Here is a 7,794-nt window from a genome sequence, read left to right as displayed (position 1 = left end):
TAAAAAGGGAAATAGAAACCTAGCTATTGTGCACTTGTAGCAGTGGTGTAGCCCACTGCTACAGTTCAAGGCCCAGCCCACTGCTACACTTCCAGGAGGTCTCCTCCTTCCTCCTGTTCATGGGGGAGCCGTGGCAGCCATCCATGGTGCCGGGCCACGCGCCGGCCATCCGGACCCCCCCCCCCCCCCCCCCCCCCCCCCTACAAAATCTCCTTCACCCTAGACTCCCTCCGAAATCGTCCGCTCCCTCCACCGTTCATGTTCTGGTAGAAGAACAGAAGCTCGCGGACGCCTCCGCTCGTCGTCACCGTGGCCGATGGCCTCCCCGATGGCCAGGACCGCCGTCGTCGTCCTCTTTGACTACGGGACGCGTTCGAGCCGGAGCACCTACATCGACTGGATCGAGCCGCCTTTGACCTCGGGACCCGACTCCGTTCGCCGCCGCCGTGTCGCTCCTCCAGTCCACCTCGACTCCCTGCGGCTTCCTCGACTACATCACGAGCTCGCTGTGAGCTCCTTCCCCAAATCCCCCTTCTTCCCGCCTCGATTTGTTGCCGTAGCGGCCGCCCCCGAACTCGTCCGAGCTCCCGCGTACGCGTATGTGCGTGATTGAGCCGCCGCTGCTCCTGCCATTGCTGCCCACTACTCTGCTTGCTGCAGCTGCTACTCCATCACGCTGCCGACCGCACCTGCGCCGGCCACACCTCGCTCGCCCAACACCGCATCGCCGAGGGCCGTCGTTGCTTGCCCGGCGCGCGTGCCCCGCTGCTCGCGGCTGCGTTCGCCTCGACCCGGCCACTCGCCCAGCCGCCCCCCCCCCCCCCCCCCCCTGCTCCGACCGGCCGCAGCCCGCCGGAGCCATACGCTGGCGCCCTGCTGCGCCTTCCGCCCGCCCCCATCCGGCCACTCCGGTGCCGCTCACAACCGCTGCGCCCCAGGTCATGCCCCTCACGTAGTCGCCGCGCCCTTGCCCGCGTCCGCACCCGTTGCCGCACTGCGCCCCGCGCTCACCGCGTCCCGGCTGCCCTCTGCTCTTCCCGCGCGCGCCCGCGTCCCGCGACCCACGCGCCCCCGCTCGCTGCTTCTTCCCCCGCGCCCGTCTCTTTCCTGCTGCCTGCGCCCACTGGAGCCGTCGCTCGCGGCCGAGCCGCCTTGGGTCGCCGTCGGCCGCCGCGGCCGGGGCTCGCCCTGCTCCCCGCGTGCCCCTGCTGGCCGTCGGGCGAGGCTCTGCTGCCCCGTCCCCACGCGCTTGCGCAGCCGTGGCCATGGCTGGCTCTTTGCGGCTAGAGCCGGCCCTCTTCATCTTAATTAGGCCATCTAATCACTATTAGTGCTAACTGCCCCATCTAATACTCTATGACGCGTGGAGCCCGCTGTTAATTAGAATGTTAAATTAAGTTAATAATTCCTGAGTCCATGACACATGGGACCCACTTTTACTATTCATCTTTTGACTAGTCAAACATTGACTAGGTCAACACTGCTCACTGGCCCCACCTGTCATCCACTGTGACTAGCCCACAGTGGGTATAAAAGTAGTTTACTGTTTCATTATTCGAATTAATAAATTCCAGAAAGTTTAGAAAATGAAAAAACTTTGAAAATTCATATAAAATAATCCGTAACTCGGATGAAAAAGTTTTATATATGAAAGTTTCTCAAAACGACGAGACGAACCCGGATACGCAGCCCGTTCGTTCGCCACGCATCACTAACCTATCGAACTCGCAACTTTCCTCCTCCGGCTCCTCTGCCCGAAAACGCGGAACACCGGGGATACTTTCCCGGATGTTTCCCCCCTTCGCCGGTATCATCTCCTACTGCGTTAGGTCACCCCTAGCACCGCGTATCACCATGTTATGCTTTGTGTTGCTTTGATTGCTCTGTTATTTATTATGTCCCCCCCCCCCCCGTTACTTCTTTCCGGTAGACTTCGAGACTACTACCGATGTCCGTGTGATCGACTACATTGAACATGACCCCTCTCTCTTGCCAGAGCAACCAGGCAAGCCCCTCCCTATTGATCACCAGATATCACCTACTCTCCTCTATACTGCTTGCATTAGAGTAGTGTAGCATGTTACTGCTTTCCGTTAATCCTATACTGCTGCATAGCCTATCCTTGCTACTACTGTTGTTACCTTTACCTGCTATCCTACTGCTTAGTATAGGATGCTAGCATTCCATCAGTGGCCCTACACTCTTGTCCGTCTGCCATGCTATACTACTGGGCCGTGATCACTTCGGGAGGTGATCACGGGCATATACTATATACTTTACACTGTTACATTACCTGTGGAACTGTTCGGGGTTGGGGGCTGAAGGGGCAGGTGGCTCCATCCCGTTAGAGCTGGGCCTGGGTTCCCGACGGCCCCCGACTGTTACTTTGTGACAGAGCTACAGGGCAGGTTGAGACCACCTAGGAGAGAGGTGGGCCTGGCCCTGGTCGGCGTTCGCGGATACTTAACACGCTTAACGAGATCTTGGTATTTGATCTGAGTCTGGCCACTGGCCTATACGCACTAACCATCTACGCGGGGACAGTTATGGGCACTCGACGTCGTGGTATCAGCCGAAGTCTTCGTGACGTCAGTGACTGAGCGGCGCGCGCCGGATTGGACTGGAACGCCTGCTAGGCTAGGTCTGCTTCTGGCCGCGTTCGCAACATGCAGGTGTGCAAAGGTCGATGGGCCCAGACCCCTGCGCCATAGGATTTAGACCGGCGTGCTGACCTCTCTGCTGCGGCGTGTTGATCTTCCGAGGCCGGGCATGACCCAGGAAAGTGTGTCGGGCCAAATGGGATCGAGCGTGTTGAGAAATGTGGTGCACCCCTGCAGGGAAGTTAATCTATTCGAATAGCCGTGATCTTCGGTAACAGGACGACTTGGAGTTGTACCTTGACCTTATGACAACTAGAACCGGATACTTAATAAAACACACCCTTCCAAGTGCCAGATACAACCGGCGATCGCTCTCTCACAGGGCGACGAGGGGAGGATCATCGGTTAGGATTATGCTAGGCGATGCTACTTGGTTAACTACCATCTACTCTCTTCTTCTGCTGCAAGATGGAGGATACCAAAAGCGTAGTCTTCGATAGGACTAGCTATCCCTCTCTTATTCCGGCTTTCTGTAGTTTAGTCCACATATGATACCCTTTTTCCATTTGATACCAATGCATACATATGTAGTGTAGCTCCTTGCTTGCGAGTACTTTGGATGAGTACTCACGGTTGCTTTGCTCCCCCCTTTTCCCCCCTTTCTATACCCGATTGCTGCGACCAGACGATGGAGTTCAGGAGCCAGACGCCATTGTCGATGTCGACTACTACTACTCGGGAGGTGCCTACTACTACGTGCAGCCCGCTAACGACGACCAGGAGTAGTTTAGGAGAATCCCAGGCAGGAGGCATGCGCCTCTTTCGATCTGCATCCTATTTTGTGCTAGCCTTCTTAAGGCAAACTTGTTTAACTTATATCTATACTCAGATATTGTTGCTTCCACTGACTCGTCTATGATCGAGCTCTTGTATTCGAGCCTCGTGGCCCCTGCCTTGTAATATGATGCTTGTATGACTTATTTTATTTGTAGAGTTGTGTTGTGATATTTTCCCGTGAGTCCCTGATCTTGATCGTACACGTTTGCGTGTATGATTAGTGTACGATTGAATCGGGGGCGTCACACTCCAATTTTCTGTTGTAGGGAATCGTTTTACCCTATTTTTCATATATTTTATTTTTGGAGAAAAATAATTTGAATAAAATCCAAATATCTCCAAATTGAAAATAATTTCAGAGGGACTTTGAATTTTAGATCTTAAAAAAAAACCTTTGAACACATATTTCATATGTTTTGAAGAAGTCATATTATCTTCTCTCATGAAAATCATTGAGTTGCTTAAAGTTTCTGAATTTGAAATAGTTCCAAATGGAATTCAAATATTTTCAAAAACCCTTTTCATTTAATTAAATGGAAGAAGTCATGTCATCTTGTCTCCAGGGTTTTGTGATGAAAAGAATTTGAATTCATGGAGATCAAAATGCAAAGTGAAAATTTGGTAAAGTCCTTTTATTCCCTCTCATTTAACTTTCAAAAAGTTTCGAATTTCACTCACTTTCAGTCAATCAATCCCAGAGCAATCAAAACTATCTATTTATTATAACATTCCAAAATTTAGAATTTTGGGATGTTACAAACCTACCACCCTTAAATTCATGGAGATCAAAATGCAAAGTTCCAAATGGAATTCAAATATTTTCAAAAACCCTTTTCATTTAATTAAATGGAAGAAGTCATGTCATCTTGTCTCCAGGGTTTTGTGATGAAAAGAATTTGAGTTCATGGAGATCAAAATGCAAATTGAAAATTTGGGAAAGTCCTTTTATTCCCTCTCATTTAACTTTCAAAAAGTTTCGAATTTCACTCACTTTCAGTCAATCAATCACAGAGCAATCAAAACTATCTATTTATTATAACATTTCAAAATTTAGAATTTTGGGATGTTACAAACCTAGCACCCTTAAGATGAATCTCGTCCTCGAGATTCGGAGAGGCTAGAAAGAAATAGGTTAGGTTTGGGGGTCTTCTCAAAATCCATCGATCGTCTCCGGGGGTCTGGGGTGCTACCACCCTTAGAAACATCGTTACGGTCCCATCAATACTCACATACTCCATACTTATACTTGACAGGGCCGGTCTTCTCAGATCTTCAGGACAATTCCTTCTCTGGGCTCTTCCGGTAGTGGCATAACCTTTATCGCAATTCTTCTGTCCTTTCATCTTGGTATGGTTCTTCTGTGACTGGGTCTTCTGAGATGACGGGTCTGGCGCCAATACTAAACAACTATCGATATCTCATGGTGGTCAACCCTTTATGGTTTCTCCTGCAGGAAATGGGTCTGGGTTGAACCTCACCGTATGACCTACGATTTTGGCAACAACTGCCTTGTATAAGGGAAAATTGTCATACCATTCTAAGGTTCAAACAAGGTTTTGATCGCCGTCTCTCTACTATAGGCAAGTCACTCAGATTTACCACCCCATATAGCAAGGCGAACAATAAGAGTAAGTTGGTATGGTGATCAATCCATCCCGCACCCAAATCATTACCTTGTATATGGTTTAGCGAATCTCGCATTCTAACACTCGGTCATCCTCACAAGCATTGCAGAATTTCTCTTTTGAACAAACTAAGTTCGGATAAATCCATGGATTCTGCAAGCCAAACAAACATATATCGTTCCTTCACAACTCTCAGGTTTTGCGTAAACTCCTATAAAATCATCTATGGGTAAGGTCGTAATCTCCTTCCAGGGTTTTCCTTCAGCAAGAATGTGATTGCTTCTTGGCAGGTCTTGGGGCCTGTGGGTTATGGCCCATCTCATCACTTGTAAACCTTGAACTCATCATTGGGGCAACTGATCATTATTCCAACATCCAACTTCCTAGCATTCTTATTTCCATCCAATTATATTGTCTCCCTTCCTTCTATTGGCACCAAACTAAGACGTGATTACTCAAACTCATCACGGGGTTACTATTGCTCCATAATACCAACATTCAACTTCTTTTATATCCAATAGTACTTCATCCCTTCATACTCTTGGGATACCCCACATGTCGAGACAAAGCTCGTACTTATTTTGTCTGTATTCCACTTCGTGGAACATCATTATCTTTTCCAGGGGTCAATTCTCCTCACAGGCTACTACCACCCTTGAAAGGCACAAAATTCATCCATAGACCATATTTCTCATATCATCAAAAATGGTCAAAATCTTTCTTCATAGAGTAACAACTCATAAAATCCAAACTTGTACCAACGATGCTAACTTTACTGATTCTTGAATTACTTCAATCTCCTGCATTTCCATTACATGCCTCAACTCAACACTTCAATACAAAAGAGTTATTCCCACTACTTCTACTACTACTACATTACTTCTCACATACACAACTAATTACCACAAGTCTCCTTCTCCTTGGGACAATCTCTGGCAAAGTGCCCTGCTTAATTACAAAAAAATATATATTACTTCTGACAAGTCTCGAGGTTTCCTCATGATTACATAGCCTCCTTGGGTCCTCAGCTTCCTTTTTGGGCAACTGCTGAAGTATTGCCCTGATTCCTTGCACCTGAAACAGGTGATATGACTCAGGTCCTTCTTGGAATCCAATCTATTTCTCTTCCTGGACTTCTCCGTTCCAATTAGGGCTTCTATTTCCAATGGGTCATACGCTACTTCCTCTGTTGGGAATTCTACTAGATCCCCATTCTGACAATTCTGGGAGATGTGTCCTTCTTCCCCACATGAATAGCATGACTTGGTGTAGGGTTTAATTGGGTCTTCTTCGGGTGTGTCCTTCACCTCTTCCTTCATCACAGGTTCTTCTAAAATTTCCATGAGGGCTCCTTTCATTACTTCTTTCTTCTGCTGGATGGTTCTTTGAACCACGAGGTAAATGTGACACTTAGCAGGGTAGTGGGTAGTCCCTTCACACAAGAAACAAGTGATCTGCCTAGTTGGCATTCTTTAGCTGTGTGACTTCCTTCACAATTAGGCATTCATTCCTGTGTTCTTTATGGGTGTGTCCTATTTCTCCACAGATCTTGCATGCACAAGGTTTCTTCATATTACTTCCATAAGGCTTCAATTTCTGGGACACAAACCGAGACTTTAGCAGAGTCAACTTAAATTCTTCCCAAGTGTTCACTCTTTGCCATCCATTGATGGTTTGGTACATCCTCCACCAATAGCAGCACCTCTTTCAAAGAACTGAAGAGCATGCTTGGTCATATCATCTTCGGCTATAGGGTTATTCTCCATGTGATCCTCCATGTTCTGAATCCATCGGTCTGTCTCCAACTGACTCATTGGTCCAGAAAATACAAGCTCATCTCCTTTCATCCTCTATTGGGTCCAAGGGTTTTTTTTGGGGGGGGGGTGAGATGAGAGAGATAGAAAGGGATACACACAATGCAAACAATAGTTTTGAAAAGACAGATTTTATTTTGTGGCTGTCGGAAAAACATCAAACAAATGATAGCTCACAATCGCCGCATCTAACGTAAGTATATAACATGGGTTTGGTCTTCTAAAGGTCAATAAATATTCAAGGTCGCCAAACTCTTCAAGTCTTGTTCATGTCTCCGATGGCTACTTCTGATCGTGCTTGTCCTTCTCAAGTTCCTTTGACAGATCAACTCTGCTAACGCGAAGTCTCTCATGACGTCCTTCAATATTTTTAGAGTTGTGTTCCAAACTTCTAGGTTTCAACATCCTTGGCATGAACCATGGTCCTACTGTCCTTTAGTTCCTGATGAATCTCCTATATCTCGAGGTTTTACTCCTCCAGCTTGGCTACTTTCAGCTTCTGGGTCCTGAGTTCTTCATGAAAGACTTCCTTGTCAAATATGGCTTCCTGCAGGTCCATCTTAAAATCCTTAACACTCCAGATCCTGGTGATACACCAACTAAGGTTAAAACTTCATCTTTCATAGGCAGATGCTCCATTAGCCTTCTACCATCCAATCATTCCGAAGAAATGCATGCTTAACTCAGCTCGATGACAATAGCATGTGCGGGCGATAACATCATGAATATCCATGTTTCTGCTCTTGTCATTTCCATGAGCTATCATTCCATAGTTGATATCTCCTGCCTTAGGGTTTTCTTGACGGCCAAAATCTTGAGTCTTGACGTTCCATGTTCCGATATTTCTCTAACTCACCTTCTTCTCAGGTATTGGCAACTTCAATAGTCTGACAAATTCCATAAGGCTGGATCAGAAGG

The 7,794-nt window shown here is 47.5% G+C and overlaps 1 long non-coding RNA gene across 1 annotated transcript; it reads left to right on the top strand.

Moving 5' to 3' along the window:
• The first annotated feature begins 208 nt into the window (after positions 1-208).
• On the top strand, positions 209-3,591 carry LOC147960017 (uncharacterized). The gene is made up of 2 exons (XR_015612148.1): positions 209-508; positions 3,286-3,591. It is a non-coding gene; the product is annotated as an uncharacterized LOC147960017 (long non-coding RNA).
• Positions 3,592-7,794: the final 4,203 nt, after the last annotated feature.

Source organism: Triticum urartu, chromosome 7A (genome assembly GCF_056163025.1).
Source record: "Triticum urartu cultivar PI428250 chromosome 7A, HENAU_Tu73, whole genome shotgun sequence".
NCBI classification, from domain to species: Eukaryota; Viridiplantae; Streptophyta; class Magnoliopsida; order Poales; family Poaceae; genus Triticum; species Triticum urartu.
Note: the sequence above shows the minus strand (reverse complement) of the source record. Positions and strands in the feature narration are given on the sequence as shown.